Raw genomic sequence first — 18,954 nt, forward strand, 5'->3', positions numbered from 1 at the left:
CAGGATGTCAAGCCCTCTGCTTAGGTGTTAAGTCTATTTATAGTGACTTTCATCTGCCACATCAAAATGTTTTTATGCTATTGTAATATTCAGTGATATTGATCTGTATCATAAAAGTTGATAACTACACAACACCATTGGTGAACTTGTTCAGAAAGGTTGTAAACTTAGCTGAGGTGCATTCAGGATAAATTTCTTTGAACAGACACTAACAGTTGCACAGTGCAATGTCAGACCAGGTTAATGAGCGCCTTTGTTGAAAACAATTATAAGTTACAGCTTTTCAATCCTTTCATTGTACGCTCATAATTTCATAATTGCAGTAAAATGCTTTATATTCAGTGCCTGTTATAATCTTTAGGTGTGTCCATGTGTAACAGTAGTATGTCAACAATGTATTGTCAACCATGACTGTTATTGGCCAGAGGGAACAACATGATAATTATATTATTGGTACCTTATTTATGCTATATAAACACACAAGACTGAAAACACCCTCTCACGTGCTTAAGTGTTCGCCTTGTGATTGCAATTACAAGTAAAAATGCAGAGTCATGCAGTCCTGGGAAAAAAATAGGTGTACTGTTTTAATGACGTTACACCCATGCATGGTGTCTTGTGTAAAACTTGGTTCTCAACTGGTGGGTCGAGAGCCAAAAGTCGGTCAAAGGGCCATCTTCAGAGGACGTGTGCTGGGAGAAATAGTTGCCAAAAGTCTTTGCCACACCTCAGTCTTGATGGACGTGTTTAGTGTGATGCAGTGCTCTCACAGAAGTATTTAATAATTTAGTCTAGACCAAGTGAAAACCACTGATCTAAAGTCATTCAACAGCATTTTGAAATACTCCTGCAATATTTAAGATATGATTAACAACTTAAATACTTAAAATGATGGAACATGAATGTATACAATTTCTATTAAAGACCAGACAGTTACTGTTAAATGCACACCAAAATTCATTAATGAATGTTTCACTAGTCGTGCTTAGGCCATGAAAGTAGCAACAGTTCAAAGGGATTATTAATCTAGATTAATGTTAACTCATAAGAAAAATGTGGTTTTTGCTATTTTCTGTCTCCCTAACTCCTCTTGTATTGCTCATGCTACTCAAAAGTTTGGGAGATCACTATGTCCAGAATTTTTTTATTCTTACAGCCATAGATTTAATCAAAATGTCAAGATAGTAATACAAATAGGGGGGGGGGGCTGTTTTAGGTAAAAATTGCATTTTTACTGTGGCTTTTTTTTTCATTACTTTAGAAGCTTTCCCTACATGATGTTGCAGTGCCATCTAGTGTCCAAAGAACATTACTACAGAGGGAAAAAATGCACTTAAAACTTCTCAGAAGCTGTTGACTGAACAAGGTTGTGGTGGTGGTGACGAGTTGTCTGTCACTGTACAAGAGGAGGATAGGATCTATGGAGGAGACACTTGTCTTTTTCTTTATCTGTTTTACTATCATAACTCGAATAAAAGCATTGAAATATGGAAGTGATGGGACATATATATATATTATTAAAAAAGGATTCCGATGCAACTCAAAATTTTAATATATGCATGCAAACTCAATTCGTGATGTTCTATAGTTAAAAGCAAAGATTTATTTGTTAAGGCAAAAACACAAACCAAAAATATAGTGTGGTGCACCTAAGCAACAACCTCCGGTTTCAAAATATGAAGCCCATGTGGAGTTCTTCAGTTCATCGAGCATCCGCTTCAGGCTGGCTGCAGAAACACCAGTAACCACATACACAACAATTAAAAAAAGACGATCTTTACAGCAAAAATAAACATGTTTACAGCCTGGTTCAAAAAAACGGCTTTGGTCTGAAGTAGGGGTGACCCCAAATAGTCGAATATTCAACGATTCGTTCTAACGATCCTTAGTCGACTGCCAAGTCGAATATTTGCATATGAAACGTGGATTATTCCATTCAAACCATGGGGGTGCTCAATGTCTAATTTGACATTATTTTCCTGTTTCCCGTAAAAAATAGTGTCTCATATAGCCTATTTTGATATAAATATAGACTTATTTAATGTAATTCTGAGAACAGCTCTTGAAGTGTTAAATCTCCTTAAAGTGGTAATTAAATCTCCCCTGGTAATTAAAGGTGGACCATTTAGCGGGGACCTGGAGCAGTCGTACCTCAGCTGGCCTTTAAATCTTTCTACATTCATAGTTGCTCAAAATGTCAGGAAATAAAACTTCAGATGATCCTAAAACTAGTGATGAAGATGAGGAGCAGCTTAATGAAGAGGGCTGTGAGATCAAGGATTACCGGACCACACAATAACTGTACAGGGCCAAACGAACGAGCAGGAATACCCAAAGCTGTCCGAAGCCTCAAAAACAATCCACAGCATCCCATCCACCTCCACGCCATCAGAGAGGATATTCTCAATTCTCTGATTCCTTACTCTATAACGGAGCATTGTTCCATGTTTAACGGATGGTGGCCTTATTTGAGTTTTCTCTCCTTCATCACCTCGTTGTTTTTGCAATATAGATTTAAAAAATCTAAGTTTTATACTTATAATATTCTGTTGTCCCTTTTACTTTAAGCTATGAGTCTCTTAATTGTAAAGGGTTATGTGTAATATTGTCAAGCGGTCACCATCATGCAGACTTTGGGTCAATAAGGAAAACAACAAACATCCGACTATTCGTCGACTATGGGCAAAATCTGATGAATTAGATTCGACTAAGTGAATCCTTAGTCGGGCTCACCCCTAGTCTGAAGAGCTAATTTCTCTATTGGCACACACTGTACACGGGGGATTTTTTTTTTTTAAATGCCACGGTTTAGAAGATATTAAGGTTACGAGTTTTGTCCATTTAAGGACACGACTGACTTGACTGACAGGCGGGAACACTGTAGCTGTTGGCTAGGAGGCTCAAAGCCCGCCTCTTTACCTCACACTAGCTCGCCATCAGTTAGGTTGAGTTCAGCATATCCAATATGGCTCCCACCACGGTTAGCTTCAAAACAGCGCTTCAGAACAGTTGGGTGACATCACAGATACTACATCCATTATACAGTCTAAGGGGGTACCTTAATGTTTATTAAATCCAAATTGATGATTGTTTTACATCATTACTGTTGACATTATTTAGTTAAGTATCGTGATCTTTGTCAATGTCAGAACTGTGATTACATTTCATTTTAAAAGATTCAAAAATAGATTGATGTTATTGTATTTATCATTTTCAAATATTTTCATCAGTTAAGTTTACTCCAGAAACAAAACCTGAGGGTCAGGGGTTGCAGTTTGGGAAACTAAAACCACTGCACATGTTTCAAAGAGTCTAAGCATAAAGGGATCCTCTGGGTATCTGGAATGTGGCAGTGGGAATAAAACTCCAAACAGCTTCCCACTGATTCTATCAAAGTGATAGCCAAATGAGAGAATTGGACCCAATACAAAGGAGATGTGGGAGTCACTGGACAGGGGGAAAACAAAATAAACAGAAACTGGTCAAAAGGCTGCAAGCTTTGGCTAATGTTGTGTGCCCATATAGCGGGCCGCCAGGATTCAATTCTAGCCTGGCACCCCTTTCCTGCATGTCATTCCCCCGTTCTCTCCCAATTTCCTCTTCTATCCACTGTCATGTCCTCTCCAAATACAGGTGTAAACAGCCCAAAAATATGACTAAGATGTAACTAAGAATACATCTTCAAAAACACACTTCACTCAGATTTTCACTCAAACACAGAAAGCAAACAGAGAGTGTTGACTCTCTGGAGACATACACAAACCAAACAGGGTAACCCTGACCTCCAAATACAACCTCTCAGCCAGGCTGATTGCTATCAGCTATCAGAAGGAAACTGTGGAGCAAGATTGTGGAGCTCTGTTCATAATAAGTTGTAGAACTTCAAACTGACCAACTTAATCTTTTCAAAACATGAAAAAGAGGAGACAACATTAACAGTGAAAATCTACAAAATATGTTCAGTGCTTGCTACATAAGGTGTGACCTGAAGAAAACACAAAGAGGCATGTTGTGGTCTAAAACCAGCATCAAACAGAATGGGAAACTTGAGAGCCTGATTTCTGCCTCTGTGACTGTTTGAAGGAAAAAGCCCGGGAGGATGAAACCTGACTTGCGTGTTGTGAGAAGTCGCAGCTCAAAGTATCACTTCAGAGGATAAAGTTACCTTGTTCTGCAGCTCACTGACAAGCCGAGCTGTCAGTCAATAAAACTCTCCGTTACTGTTGCTGTCAGCTTTACTTCTCTTCAGTCATGATGCGCTGCCCTGGAGCTGTGGAGGTGTTATAGCTTGCTCAGGGACATGATAGTGCAAGGAGATCTTGTTTGATCAGTTGTTTGAATCATAAGAAAACTTAGTCGATCACTTTTTTTCTTTTATTGCAGGTGAGTCATCAGGTCAAAAATGGAATAAGCTGTTCTAGTATTTCTCTGTGGTCCATCCTATGATCCACTTTGGCTACAATGTCTTCAGCTTTGAAACTTTTATCATCACTATTTTGTTTTATAAAGTCGTCATTGGCTGCTGTACTTCATCCCTTCTTCAAGTACTTATTTCTTAGACTTTGAAGTCTGTCTTCCAAAAATTCCACACTGATCAACAAAGAAAACGAGAGAATAAAACAGAAAGAGCCAGAAAAGCTTCTACCAATATATCAACATGACTACTTATTGCAAATGTAAGTTGTTTGTGCTTTGTGTTGGTATGTTTTTTGTTTTTTTTGTCTACATGTAGATTTTTGTTTCTTTCATTGTGTTTATTGATACTACAGTAGAGACAGCCAAATATATGCTGAACTTATGTCCAAGACAATTTCTTTCAGGGGACCATAAACGTTGTGTTATACTGTACTATATCATAATGCATTGTATCATATTGTACAATAGAATTTAATGCATTGCAATCTGATTTAGTATCCTATTGTATTGTAATGTTTCGTATCCCATTTTAATTCATTATATTGCATCGTATCATAATGTGTGGAGATTTTACCTTACCTGTCAAATTAAGTCACTGTGAGGTGAATGGAGGGTCATATTTCTCAGCTCAAAAGTAACAAACTAGTGTCCTAAAGTTCCTGTTGTGAAGAACTTTTGGTATTTTGAGTTTCACCTTTTCATTGACTCAACAAAATCTATTCAAATGATGTTCAATTAACTTATATAGGAAACATAACATACTATGGTTATGTTTAGGCCAAACACAGTCAATACATACATGCTTTCTTCACACACCTGGATGAAATCATCTGGAGCCTTGGCTTTATGCACTGAACCAGACAAGGCTCCACCTGGTGGTCAAAGTCAGTATCAAATAAAGGGTCTCATGTACAGTCATGGCCAAAAGTTTTGAGAATGACACAACTATTAATTTTCACAAAGTCTGCTGTTTCAGTTTTTATAATGGCAATTTGCATATACTCCAGAATGTTATGAGGAGTGATCAGCTCAACTGCAATTAATTGCAAAGTCCCTCTTTGCCTTGAAAATTAACTTTATCACCGAAAACACATTTCCACTGCATTTCAGCCCTGCCACAAAAGGACCAGCTAACATCATTTCAATGACACACAGGTGTCACACACATTAACACAGGTGTGGGTGTTGAGGACAAGGCTGGCGATCAATCTGTCATGATTGAGTGACTGGACACTTTAAAAGGAAGATGGTGCATGACACCATTGTTCCTCATCTGTTAGCCATGGTTACCTGCAAGGAAACACGTGCAGCCATCATTGCATTGCACAAAAAGGGCCTAACAGGGAAGTTTATAGCAGCGAGTAAGATTGCACCTCAGTCAACCGTCTATCGAATTGTCAAGAACTTCAAGGAGAGAGGTTCAGTTGTTGCCAAACATGCTCCAGGGCGCCCAAGAAAGTCCAGCAAGCGCCAGGACCGTCTCCTGAAGGTGTTACAGCTGAGGGATCGGGCCACCACCAGTGCAGAGCTTGCTCAGGAATGGCAGCAGGCAGGTGTGAGTGCATCTGCACGCACAGTGAGGCAAAGACTTATGGAGGAAGGCCTGGTGTCAAGGAGGGCAGCAAAGAAGCCACTTCTCTCCAGTAAAAACATCAGGGACAGACTGATATTCTGCAGAAGGTACAGGGACTGGACTGCTGAGGACTGGGGTAAAGTCATTTTCTCTGATAAATCCCCTTTCCGATTGTTTGGGGCATCTGGAGGAAGGCTTGTTCGGAGAAGACGAGGTGAGCGCTACCATCAGTCCTGTCTCTTGCCAACAGTGAAGCATCCTGAGACCATTCATGTGTGGGGTTGCTTTTCGGTCAAGGGAGTGGGCCCTCTCACAATCTTGCCTAAAAACACAGCCATGAATAAAGAATGGTACCAGAATGTCCTCCGAGAGCAACTTCTCCCAACCATCCAAGGGCAGTTTGGTGATGAAGAATGCCTTTTCCAGCATGATGGAGCACCTTGCCATAAAGCATAAAGTCATAACAAAATGGCTCGGGGAACAAAACATTAAGATTTTGGGCCCTTGGCCAGGAAACTCCCCAGATCTTAATCCCATTGAGAACTTGTGGTCAATCCTCAAGAGGCGGGTGGACAATCAAAAACCCACAAATTCTGATAAACTCCAAGCATTGATTATGCAAGAATGGACTGCCATCAGTCAGGATTTGGTCCAGAAGTTGATTGACAGCATGCCAGGGAGAATTGCAGAGGTCTTGAAAAAGAAGGGTCAACACTGCAAATATTGACTTATTGCATGAATTCTGTGTAATTCTCAATAAAAGCTTTTAATACTTATGAAATGCTTCTAATTGTATTTCATTATACCATAGAAACATCTGACAAAAACACCTAAAAACCCTGAAGCAGCAGACTTTGTGAAAATGTAATATTTGTGTCATTCTCAAAACTTTTGGCCATGACTGTAGAGACAAAAAAATAGAAATTCATATTTTGGCTCAAACGATGTATTGTAACACATGGTATGGTATGGTATGGTTACAATGTAATTTGGTATCATCAGTTAGTATTGATTAAATCAGGTAGCTCCCTGCTTCCCAAACTATGGTTGGAAAGGTGTGTCGGTTTTGTAAAATCAATGTTTTGCTGCTGAATCATTGACCTGGGAAGGATGAATCAATGAATGGATTTCCAACTTTCCAACAGAATCTCTTGTTGTGATATCAGATAGAGCATGTGTGTGTTCTCCTCCTCTACATTAGTTTACCTGATCCCTAGTATAGGCGGTAAATGTCAGCAAATCAGGCAGTCACAAAGTTGATGGAAAGCTTGTATCCTTTCAGATTTTCACTTGATTTTTTTTTTTTTACAGAATGTAGTGAAGTGTAATATAGTGTAGAACAATACTTCCCCACAAAAAAACTCAATTCAACAAAATTGCTGATTTTAAAAAATACTCAAAAAAGTAAAAGTACAGAAAAAAGCTTCTCAATTAAAGTAACGTAAGTAAATGTAGTTAGTTACCTTCCATCCTTGCTTACATGCTCTGGACTCTATAATGGACCACTGAGGATCATCACAAATTCACTGTTTGCTTTATGAACATGTTAACTGCTCTCCTTCCCTACTTATAGACTAAATTACTGGTGTATTCTTATCGCTATGTCTACTTTCTTTCTTCGTACCTTCTAACCAACATTAAACAGAAGAGTACCGGAACTTCTAATCTTCAGTCCCAGGACCTTTTCTTACGGTCTGTTCCAAAGGTCAGAACTGAAACAGGAAAAAAGGCCTCTCAGTTTTCTGCTCCCTCTTCTTGGAATAATTTACAAGACCACCTGAAACTTCCTGATCTGCTCTCATTGGATGCTTCTAAGGTGCTTTTCAATGACTTGGAGGCAGACGCATCTGGTTGTAGATGTTCTGCTTGATGTATTTAAGATTGTGGTCGACTTGTTTTACTTTTAATCTGTGATTTTAATGTATTTTAATCACTTCTTGTATTATGTTTGTATATATGGCTGCTCTGTAAACCTTGTTAACTGTGCTGCTGTCTATCTAGGCTGGGACATTTTAAAATGAGACTCTTAATCTCAGTCAGTTTCTCAATTAGCTTCTCCTGGTTAAATAAATATTGTATTGTATGATATTGTATTGTAGCGTAGCATGGCATAGCGTACCATCTATATATTGTATCATTAATGGACAAAGACCTTGTATTTCTTTGACACGCTCTAAAATATTTTTTATATATATATTTTCAAACCTGTTAAGACAGAAAAGGCAAATTCAAAGTGGGTACTTGTCTATACAGAACATATCAAAATTTGCTGTGACAGAGATTTTTTTTTTTATGTAATTACAGGGAATTTTTGCAAACTCCGAGAATTACCCTCATCTTTAATGTAAATTCTTATATGCAGAGATTTGGTTGAGGAATTTATTTCTAAATAACTGATTGATCTATCAGTTGAAAAGATATTTGTTAACATGAATCATCTCCATGTACAGAATTAATTCAGAAGAAGTACTGAACCAACAAAGTTCTAAAAAACCTTATTATAAACTTTATAATAAACAATTCAACTCTAACATGAGGATCATTTCCAGAATCTTTCCCTCACAGTAACTGATAAGACTAACAGAAGAAAAGTTGTTTTTAAAATTCCCCTCATCTATTTTTTTGAAACCTCTTCAAATCCAGCATATAATCCTGACAGTTGCCAACCCTCAAAGACTGCCAGATGTACAACAAAGTATGCCCTATGTGTGGTATGTCGTGTGAGGCCTGCTACATTGTTTTCACATGCAAACCCACTGCCACTCTGTTGTCTTACACTAAATGGCTTCTTTACATGCCTCTCACTCATTCAAGTTTCTTAAATAGCAGCCCAAGTGCAGCCGCAGAATCCGTCCTTCTGAGAGACTACGTTTAATCTCCACCATCGGCTGGAAGTTTAAACGAGCTGTGGGGAAAAGGAGAGGACAGCCAGCCCTGCTTTCACGGGCCTAATAGTCTCCACCGTCAACAGCACTTCATACACAACCAGCGGCTGGCAGATTAGAGGGAAGGCTCACCACAAACACAGGCGGACGCACGCACCACCGTGCAAGTGGAATCGAGTCATACGCATGTGCTCCTGCTCAAAGTGAACAGAGGAAATGCACTGTAAACAAATACCTTCACACATGATGGCCTTGTAACGGGTTCTGCAACTGTTATGCATTTCTTGAGTTGACCGTTTTACGTTACTCTAATTGAAAATCTTTGGACATTTTCAACTGTCTTTTCTAGAAGAGCTTTCAGGTTTCTCTTCTCACATACATCCATCATCTTTCACCAGAACAAAGTGAAGAGCACAAGAAAACTGCACATCCTCTTCATACAGAGAAATCAAAAATACTATGAGCACATACCTATCCATGCTTACATAACTCCGTAAGTCCATGTGTGTTCTGATGACCTGATGCCTGGAATAGATTTGGCCATTTGCAAATGTCAGTAAGGTGGGAGTGGGGGTAAAAAGCGATACAAAATATCATCACAATTTTATGTGAGGATGGATATTTTTTTGCAAACATAAAATTAAGTCAAAATCAATAGGTTTTTCATTCGAATTGATAGTGCTGTTGAGTTTTTTTCAGCTGATGTCAGATGAAGTGACAGTCAGGAGCAAGTTGAAGCTAATGCACTTCAACTAAGAGAAATAAGCAAATCACTTTACTGGTTGAAATCAGACAACTGGACTCATCTGGGATTTTTTTAACAATAAATGCTGCATGAAAATGAAGACTCAAGGAACATGACATGCATGCCACCCCACCCAGAGTTAACATTAGCCAATGAGACCAAAGCTAATCCTTAATCAGCTGTCTGACAGTAATAAAAAGTCATTAAGTGTCAAAGCAAAAGACAGTCGTTACTGTCAGGCCACTTTGACCGTCTTGGTTATTACTTCCTAACACTGTTTCCCAGAAGCTGTTTTCAGGGTTACGGTTACGGCTAGCATCCTGTGGGAAAAAATGCCAAATGAATTACCATATTGGTCAGAGTATTACATAGACCTTTTTTTCCTTGAAATACATGTGAAAAAGTAGATTATCCTCTATCGGGGGTCTACACTAATTCATGCCAGCACATGTTGAAGGCAGTCCTGTGAAGCACCTGACTTTTTTCTTTTATCTCAAACATGTCACATTAGCTGATTGGTATAAAGGCTTGTAGGACACAGTAGGACCTGAATGCTGTCAAGTTTACCCCACAAAAGTAACTGAATTACACAGCCAAACTTCATCTTCTGGGAGGCAGTAAAAAGGTGGCTCCTTTGCAGGAGGGGAAGGCTTAATGATCAACTGGATTATATATGTGTTACTGAAGCCATAATGTGTAGACTCTGCTACTTGTGCTGGCTTTATTGAGATAAACAACAAAGACATACATGTGGATAATCAGATGAAGAAAAGATTAGTATGCTAGCATAATATTGTACTCGTCACTGTCTACGTGGTAAAGCTGATATAAATAAGTCGACTGATCATCATGTATATTGGATAAAAATTATGAAGATCATTGAGGAATTTGAAAGTGAAGTCAAAGTTTTTTATTAACACTTTAACTTGACGTGCAGACATCTTTTATTGCATGCATTAGGCCACTTTACGACAATGAGAAATCTTGTATAACATCGGTTAGATTTAATAAGTTACCTTTACTGGTATTTAACACTTTGATCCCTCACAGTACACATAATTAGATATGTTAAATCAGCTCATCAAATCCAAATAAACAGCTTTTAAATTAATTACACAGTGTTACTACGTGTTATACCTTCAGCCAGGCAAACACTGTGCAAATTGTGAATCTGTGCAGATTCTGACCTGCATGATTCATTATAAAGTAGAGCTGCATTTCAGTCTGAATGCACGTCATTTGCGCAATCTTTTACTTACGCTTACTTTCCAACCTTAAAACCCAAACATTTTGCCATGTACACTGAATTTATATAATCTGCTTGTATTTCCCACACCTGTGCCTCACAATCATTTAGTTTCAGTCCCTAATGGACAGTAATCTAACAAGTTCAGGAATATCTCTTTATTTGAATACTATATCATGAGGTGAAACAAATCTGTCTTGAGACTTAAATTGGAATCGTTATAGATGTCAAAACGTTGCACCACAAGTTAATCTGGCCAACTTCTCTTTACCACAGCTGAAAGCAAGCTGTGTTGACTTTGAGCAGGACTCAAACATGTACCATGACACTTTAAATTTTATGAATGGGGGAAACTACAAGAGCTGTGTTCAGGCACACTCTCTTTAGTCAATGATAAGGTTAAAAAGCCTTTTTTCATACAGGGCATTTCATAAAGAGAGTAGGAGCAAAGCAAAACTTGCTTAATCCCCCACAAACGTATATCCCTAAACTACCTTAATTGATGACTTCGTTTTGCTTACCCTTAGAGCGCTGTTCTCTCAGGTTATCCCATTCTTTTTCAGGAGTCCTCATTTGGGTCCCTGCTGCCCTTGGCTTTGTTTTCAGTTTGATATTTTCTTCTCAGGTCCTCTGAAGCTGCTGAAGCTGTGGCACCACCTACAATGAAAACCAAGAAAAACGTAAATTCCTATTAATGAGGTCATTTCAAAAAGTTTAAATTTGATCATGTTTAATAGAGACTGAGTGATCCTACATTAGGATTAAAAATGAGACTTGTGAAAATAAACCAGAGGAATTTAAATTAATCTGTGTGCTAAAGGCTTCCATTGTGTAGAAAGTGAAATGACTGAAGTGAAATGAAGACTGAATATTTTTTTTTCTTTTCAAATCAAACAGACTTTGATCATGTTTCCTCTATAGACATAGTGTGCAGTTAAAAAAAATAAATATATATATATATCCAATATATCACTATATGGTCTTGAAATACTCTGTATATCAACATCAACAAAAAATCAAAAATCCCAATAATGTCCAACCCAGTCTAAAGTATCCTGGTAATTTTATATCCTGGGGTCACTAGTGACTCTCATCTCGTATAGATTGAATTCTTTCCCTTGATTTGATTTCAGGGATAAATGCTACATAAATTTTACACATCTGAATTGTTTGAAAAAAAATAAAAGTAAAAAGTAGATATGAAGAGTTCATTTGCCAAAACAGATGACTCACTTTTCAAAAATTTAAAAATGTTTCAAAAAAATATTTTTTCTAACACTAGCTTTAGGTATTATCAATCAACTGAAGTTGGGTTGCTTTGACTAAGTCACAATAACATTACTAGAGGTATCTTACAAATGTAACTTCATTAAAAAGCTATATTAAAAATAAATATGTTTTTTGAAAATGTATAAAAACTGAGTTATCTGTTTTTGTAAATGAACTCTTCATATATAATTCAGTCTCAAATACTGTGTACAGCTGTCCTGAAATCAGCCCTGAATTAAAAGGTTATTATTAGCCGTGTTCGGAATGGGATTTCCCTCATACTAAACTTATGTGACCTTATTGAGTGTTTTTAATACGCCCAGTGTGAATAATGTTGTACGTGACGATTTTCTAATGCACACATAAAACCTGAGAAACCTACCGAGTACTATGCTGAGATGACTACATGCACTCAATGCAGTTCACAACAGCTGGAACTGGTGGCAAAATCTGTCGAACAACAAGTCCCCTGCAGCAGTGCATGGTTGAACAGCAGGTGAAAGAACAAGGTCTTGATGTGCTCCTGTTTTTGTTCATTGGTGATTTCAAGTCTTAAGATTTTAGCAGGAATTGGAGCTGCATGAAAGAAGAAAGAGTACGAAAGAAGGCCAAACATGTCATATCATTGCTCATTCCTGGTGTACAGCCTGCTTCTGTGGCAAAATTTTCAAAGTCCTGTATTTATACCCCATAGCCCCACCTACTACAGGGAAATACCATTTCATTAACCAATTAAGTCCCAAAAGTCATGTTTGCTCCTCAATTTATACATCGCAATTAAACAGTGAAAGAAATCTCAGAATACATTTCAATAAATACATTTGACAAAAAAATATTGCTTGAAATCGACGTTTTTTGTCAAATATACCACAACACCCCTCCACCTGTCTGACAAATGGTGCACTCCTTTAGGAACACCTCCATAAATAGAAGCCAAACACACTTGGTGAGGTTTGGTAGTTTCTGGGTCTAAGAGCTGACCAGAATTAAGGTAAGAGGCTAACGCTAACTGGTTTAATAAAGAAGTTTAACACAATAATTGAGTCATTTTCTAAAAAAGAGGCAACATAAATCATGAGTGGTGCTTTGTAAGCAAACCCTGACCAACTTTGCTTTTAACAGGCTTCAAAGTATTTGATGAAACAATACTTACAGATGTTGGTTTATTAAGAGTGATTTCATGAGTGGGGTTTTCCAGGAACAGTACAAATATACTGAAGGGGGCAAATTACTTAAAAATTTGAGGTTTCCCCTCCATTTTTCTGCATTTGAATTCAGCCTCCTTCTTCTTCTACTGTGTTTGCAGAGGCGGCTAGTGTCATGATACACACTACTGCCACCCTCTGGTCATCTTATCACTGTGAAACATTGTCCTCCTTAAACTCTCTCAAACAAATCTCCACAGAGGTAGGTGAAAGCGCATCTTGCTGTCTGTTATTACTCCACATGATATTATTTTGCAAATTGAATCTTGAACAACAGAGCCAACTTAGTTCCTCAGACTGTCGACCTGTGGTTGTGAATGCTGCACAGTGTGGTAAATGTTTAATGCTGTTACCTTATCTGTTTAGCAATCCTCTTTTATGGCGTTTCTTGGGAGTCCCACATGTATAGAGCCGCTTTGAGTCACATTCTCCACAGTCTCCATGATGATTGACGCAAACTCTGGCAAGTGTCAACAAAAACTTATTGGATATCGCCCTATGCCGGCTTCATGGGAGGACAAATATTTTCCCACATTTTGTTGTAGTTGCATTTCATTTTCCTTTTTTGCAGGGGCCACCTATTCCGCCAAAAAGTGCAGTGTCAGTGAGGCGTGGGCAACGTGGAGCTTGAGAGATGAGTGAGCCCTTGACCCCACGTGTGCACTGATTGATTGACATCTGACGTAGGCAATGTGGACAGCTTTTTTTCTTACTTCCCACGCATCCATTGGATAAGAAAGTCCACAACGTACACTTTGGAAAACGAGAGCAAATCAAATGCGGGATAAGTGAGTAAAATGCTGTGCAGTCACAAATCGGGACACCTGGGCGCCCTGCCCAGAAGACGCATCTGGCTCTTAAAGGTAACGAGAGCTGACACTCAAAATGTTTTGATCAGTGTACTAGATCAGATGATATTTTCGTTCGTTTTCAAGGGGGTCCCAACAAAACCCAAAGCAAATTAATACACATAAAACAGAATATCACAACAAACACAAATACACAAACACATACAGCCCGCCCCCCTAAGAGAAGGGGGTAGATTATTCCAATCGGAAGGGGATTTGTATTTGAATGACCTGCGACCAATTTCTTTATGGATTCTGGCGACAATGAAGACGGGGTGTTGCGTGTGTCTTGGGGAATATGAAGAGGAAGTCTTTTAGATAGGGCTGACAGTGAATATGAAAACATTTAAAAAATAAACTGAAGCCAGTGAAATTGTCTTCTTGTTTTAGACTGAAGCCAATTAAGTGCTTCAAACAAGAGGCAATGGTGTGTTCGGTATGGACTTAATGATCTTCATTTACGAACCATTCAGCTTGCAAACAAATACATCGGCCTATGCGCTCTCCTTGGTGCTGAAAGACTGTCAGTCACGTGGAATGTTTTTTCCAAAGTGATGGTCCTTATGCGATTTTCTGCTTCCGGATTAAACAGAAACAGTCAATAACATTTGTTTATACCCTTCATCACTGTTGAAACTTTGCATTAGCTCTTCTTTTTTGCAACTGTGACTTGGATGACAAATATAGGCAACAACTTCACGTTTAAATATGTTGTGAAATGACGGTACGGTAGCATATTGTACACATCGGAGTAATACAGCAGGAAAGTGTTTAATATAATTTGATGTGTTTTTAGTCATGAGGTCTCCTATAATAGTACTTAAGAGGGAGCAAAAGTTGTTTGACCAAATTCATCCGTTTAATCTTTCACTGTTATGGAAATTAAATCTTCTACACTTGTGGGTCTTCATAAAAGGAAGACTGAGGAGGCTATCATCAGGAAACACATTGTTTGAGTACAATGTGAGTGTGGTTTAAAGTATGGATAAAACAGTCCTTTTTAAAAAAAGGTTACAAAGAAAAAAAAGCAGTCGCCTTGTCCTCTGAACATACATCAGATGCAGGTGATGTCCCTTAAGTCAACATTCAACAGAGCAGGGAAGAACCAACTGTCCTGAACTCTACCTATTGGATATTTGGGGTAGGGAGCCGGCTCGGGTGTAATCAGAGACTTCTTATCTGAATTCTGGGATGAGTTCTATGGCAGATGCACAGTTGGTGCCGGTGTCAAGGTTCCCAACCTCAGACACGAATACCATGCTCATGAGTGGCAAGCAATTGGAAGAGGACTTGTCAAAGGCTTGCTTTCATTCAGATACTAACCTGTCCACCTTCCACTTGCCTTCTTGTAGGAGGCCCTGCATGGTTTGATCTACAGCAGTATCAGGGAATCTTTCATGTCTTGCATATCAAACCAAACCCCAAATCTAAGCAATCTGATGCCTAACGTGGAGATTCTTTCTTTTCATCTGCAGAGAAAATCATGGGTGCTCTCTGCTCTCCCTGGAGAACATCTCCCGTTCTCAGTGCATCTGCAGAGCAAGGAAAATCACACACGACCCCTCCCACCCAGGACACTCACTGTTCACTTCACTGATAGGCGACACATGAGTGTTAGAAGCAGAACTCGGACATAGCTCAACAGTTCAAGTCTCCTATGTAATATTTTATTTTCATGATGCGCCAAATGTTTTCAATGGGTGGCAAATTGGGACTGCAGGTATTCCGGATTAGCACCCTGACTCTTTCTCTACACAGCCACACTGTTGTAATGCATGCAGAATGTGGTGTTAAATATGCAAGGTCTTCCTTGAGTCCCTGAAAAATGCATCGTCTGTATTGCAGCATACGTTACTCCGAAACCTGTATATGTTTACCTGTACAATAATGGTGCTTTCCCAGATGTGTAAGCTACCCTTGCCATGCATCCCTACACACACGGTTACTGGCTTTTGAAGTGTGAGCTGACAGCAAACTGGGTGGTCCCTCTCCTCTTTAGAAGGTAGGACACGGTGTCCATGATTTCCAGGAAGAATGACAATTTTTGATTTGTCAGACCAGACCACATTCTGATTTTTTAATGACAAAATGTACAGTAGATGAAGAAATCTCCTAATACTTTGCACTGCGGAACATTATTCTGAAACTGTTTAACTATTTGTTCATGCAGGCTCTTAGTGGTGAACCTCTTACCATCTTTACTGTGAGACTAAGCCTCTCCAGAGTGTTTCTCTTTTTTTTAGCTTTACACAACTTTTCATTGTTTAATTATCCCTACTCCAACTTTTTTTGAAAAGTGTTGCTGGCATCAAACTTAAAATGAGCTCACAATTTTCATGAAACAATAACATTTTTCACGACACTAACATTTTTCAGTTTCAACATTTAATACCATCAAACCATCAAAATCTGTTTTTATCTACATTTTACACAGCGTCCAAACCTGTTTCTGAACTTTATTGAGCCTTTTTCAGGTTGTTCAAATGATTATTAATTAATGTTTAATTCCACTTATTGTTTTTCTGTATTTTTTAAGTGATCTAACCTTTCTTTTTCGCTCTTCACAGTACTAGTCCATCTCATGTATTTCTTTATTTTTTTGATTAATTTAATGAAATGTGACTTCTTTTGAAAACACATATTTCTGTTGAGTATTTCCTGGGGTGTAAGTCCTCAGGTGGCGTTGCTAGTTTATTGTTTCCACCACTCCTATCACATCTACATTACTGTGTCCAGTTCTCAGTCCTGTCTGTGTACACAGTTTATTTTCAAAATTGTGCAACACCTTAGAAATTAGTTCATTCTGTTGTGACAGAAGGGAGCTATCGATCAATCTTTCAAGCTGATAAGAGGCCATGGCATCCCTGCATTATCACAAAACCATGAGTTGCTGAGTGCATTTTTATTTCTAACCGACAATAACTCAGATTATCAAAACCTTGAAAATGTTCAGTAACTGTCAGATATGTTGGAGAAATTCAAAAAGATTCCTGTGGACCCCACTTTTTACTTTTTCTTCTTGTACATTACTATAGCATCATTCTCTGTGTTTTACAGGATGGTTAAGTCCTTTTTAAGTCTAAGTTTCAAACAGTTCTTCACAATATTGTCCATGTTGACAGAGGAAATCTAGAGTTGGATGTAAAGTCACTTGTTTTCAGATTTTTTTTCCCACCAGATTTTTATCTTCAGCATGTTTCATCTCTTTTGTGAGTCTGAAAGTAATTGCCTGGGATTCAAGACTGTCCCTGGACATACCCAAGACTCAGAGGTGAGGAAATACCTTATTCATAATTTCAAGGTTTGACAGAGTCATAAATTGTGCATCTGAACATGTCAGAGTTGAAGGTGCTTTGACCTTACTGAGGTGAGACATGATGGCCCACAGGCTCTCTGGCTCTGTGAATGTGGCCATGCTGCAGTAGACCACACCACATGATTCCCATGATCATTACCACAGCTTGGTAGGTGGCTGCTTGTCTGCATCTGTGCTGGAGTCGATGTCGGTGTCTCTGGAGCTTTTCTGTGTGTGTTTTAGAGACTTACAATATTACATTGCTGTCCTACATGATGGTGGCTTTTTTTTAATTACATAATAAGTAAGAACCATGCAGTTTATTGAATACTGGGTTTGAGGCTTTAGTCGCACATACAACCACATCACAGAACCTGCTGTTTTTACTCACAAGACCAAAACTTTACCTTGCTTTGTGGCTAAAAGTCTTGTATTTATGTTCTGCTACAAGGACAACATCATCCTGCATTGCACAGGAACAAAATACCCCAAATGTATGTAAGCCCTAAGCAGACATTGAATTAAACCTTTTATTTACTCTGTTTTCCTATGATGGGTTATTTCTGGTTGTTTTCTGGAGATCTTGACCTCTTTACCGTTACAACAAAGGGTCATAGCTTATAACCTCAGGGATGCAAAAGCATACAATAAACATAGAAATAGGCTTTACTTGGGGTGCTAGCTTGGCACAGTAGATTGAGTAAGCGCCCCATGTAGACCGTTGTAGTCACACTAGTTGTAGGATTGTTTCCCAGTCAACACGATTTCCACTCCCTCTAACTGTCTTATCAAACAAAGACAGATAGCCCCAAATTAATTTTAAAATATAGCCTTAACTTACCTAATTAGTGGAGGTAATGTCAGCACGGCATGTCATGGTCTGGGCTATCACCGCCACCATTTGTTACCTAGATCGCCAGAAAATCATCCTGATATCATGAGAAAACATTAAGCTTTGTGATCTCCAGATGATATGAAATTATGGTCAAGATGTTGAGAAAATGAGCTTAGATTCATTTTGGTGAATGGAGTAATAAATGTATGTCCACTCAGAGCAATTATGTTAATCACACTGAAGAGAAGATCTTTATTCGTGTGCAAGAACTAATATCAACACACACAAACCAGGTAATGAAGTAAGGGATAATATATAGTAAGTACAGGTTGAGACATGTCATACCCACCCTGAAGGGATTCTATTAGGCATAATCACCCACTCACTATATATTATCCTGTTTTTTACCCTGCAATCAACTAAAGATTCTTTTGTGTAACTATTTCTACTTGTATATTTTTTTCTATTTTACTTTTACATGATCGAAATAAAGACATCAAATCAGATCAAATCAAATCAAATGATACAAAGGAGCTCACATTAAGTAATTATCTGAAGATGATTTTATTTATTGAAAAGGGATTTATTTATGCAATTAAGAAAAATAGATTCAACAGTTGCTTACTGTTTCATTCAT

General features: G+C 38.3%; 3 long non-coding RNA genes across 5 annotated transcripts in view; 2 read left to right on the plus strand and 1 right to left on the minus strand.

The window, feature by feature from the left end:
* The window catches only part of LOC117830977, a 67,853-nt gene extending 53,833 nt beyond the window's left edge, over window positions 1-14,020 (minus strand). The window contains exons 1-3 of one of the 3 annotated variants that reach the window (XR_004634881.1): window positions 13,693-14,019; window positions 12,517-12,710; window positions 11,387-11,522 (exon numbers count right to left, since the gene is read on the minus strand). This is a non-coding gene — a long non-coding RNA (uncharacterized LOC117830977). Of the gene's footprint in view, window positions 1-11,386; window positions 11,523-12,516; window positions 12,711-13,287; window positions 13,424-13,692 lie in introns of those variants that run through there. The other 2 variants (XR_004634880.1, XR_004634882.1) reach the window with 2 other exon arrangements.
* On the plus strand, window positions 13,071-13,829 carry LOC117830978. Its single transcript, XR_004634883.1, has 3 exons — window positions 13,071-13,125; window positions 13,441-13,541; window positions 13,706-13,829. It is a non-coding gene; the product is annotated as an uncharacterized LOC117830978 (long non-coding RNA).
* Window positions 13,916-18,020, plus strand: LOC117830979. The gene is made up of 2 exons (XR_004634884.1): window positions 13,916-14,202; window positions 15,663-18,020. It is a non-coding gene; the product is annotated as an uncharacterized LOC117830979 (long non-coding RNA).
* Window positions 18,021-18,954: the final 934 nt, after the last annotated feature.

The sequence above is a fragment of the Notolabrus celidotus genome, chromosome 19, assembly GCF_009762535.1.
Source record: "Notolabrus celidotus isolate fNotCel1 chromosome 19, fNotCel1.pri, whole genome shotgun sequence".
Classification (NCBI taxonomy): Eukaryota; Metazoa; Chordata; class Actinopteri; order Labriformes; family Labridae; genus Notolabrus; species Notolabrus celidotus.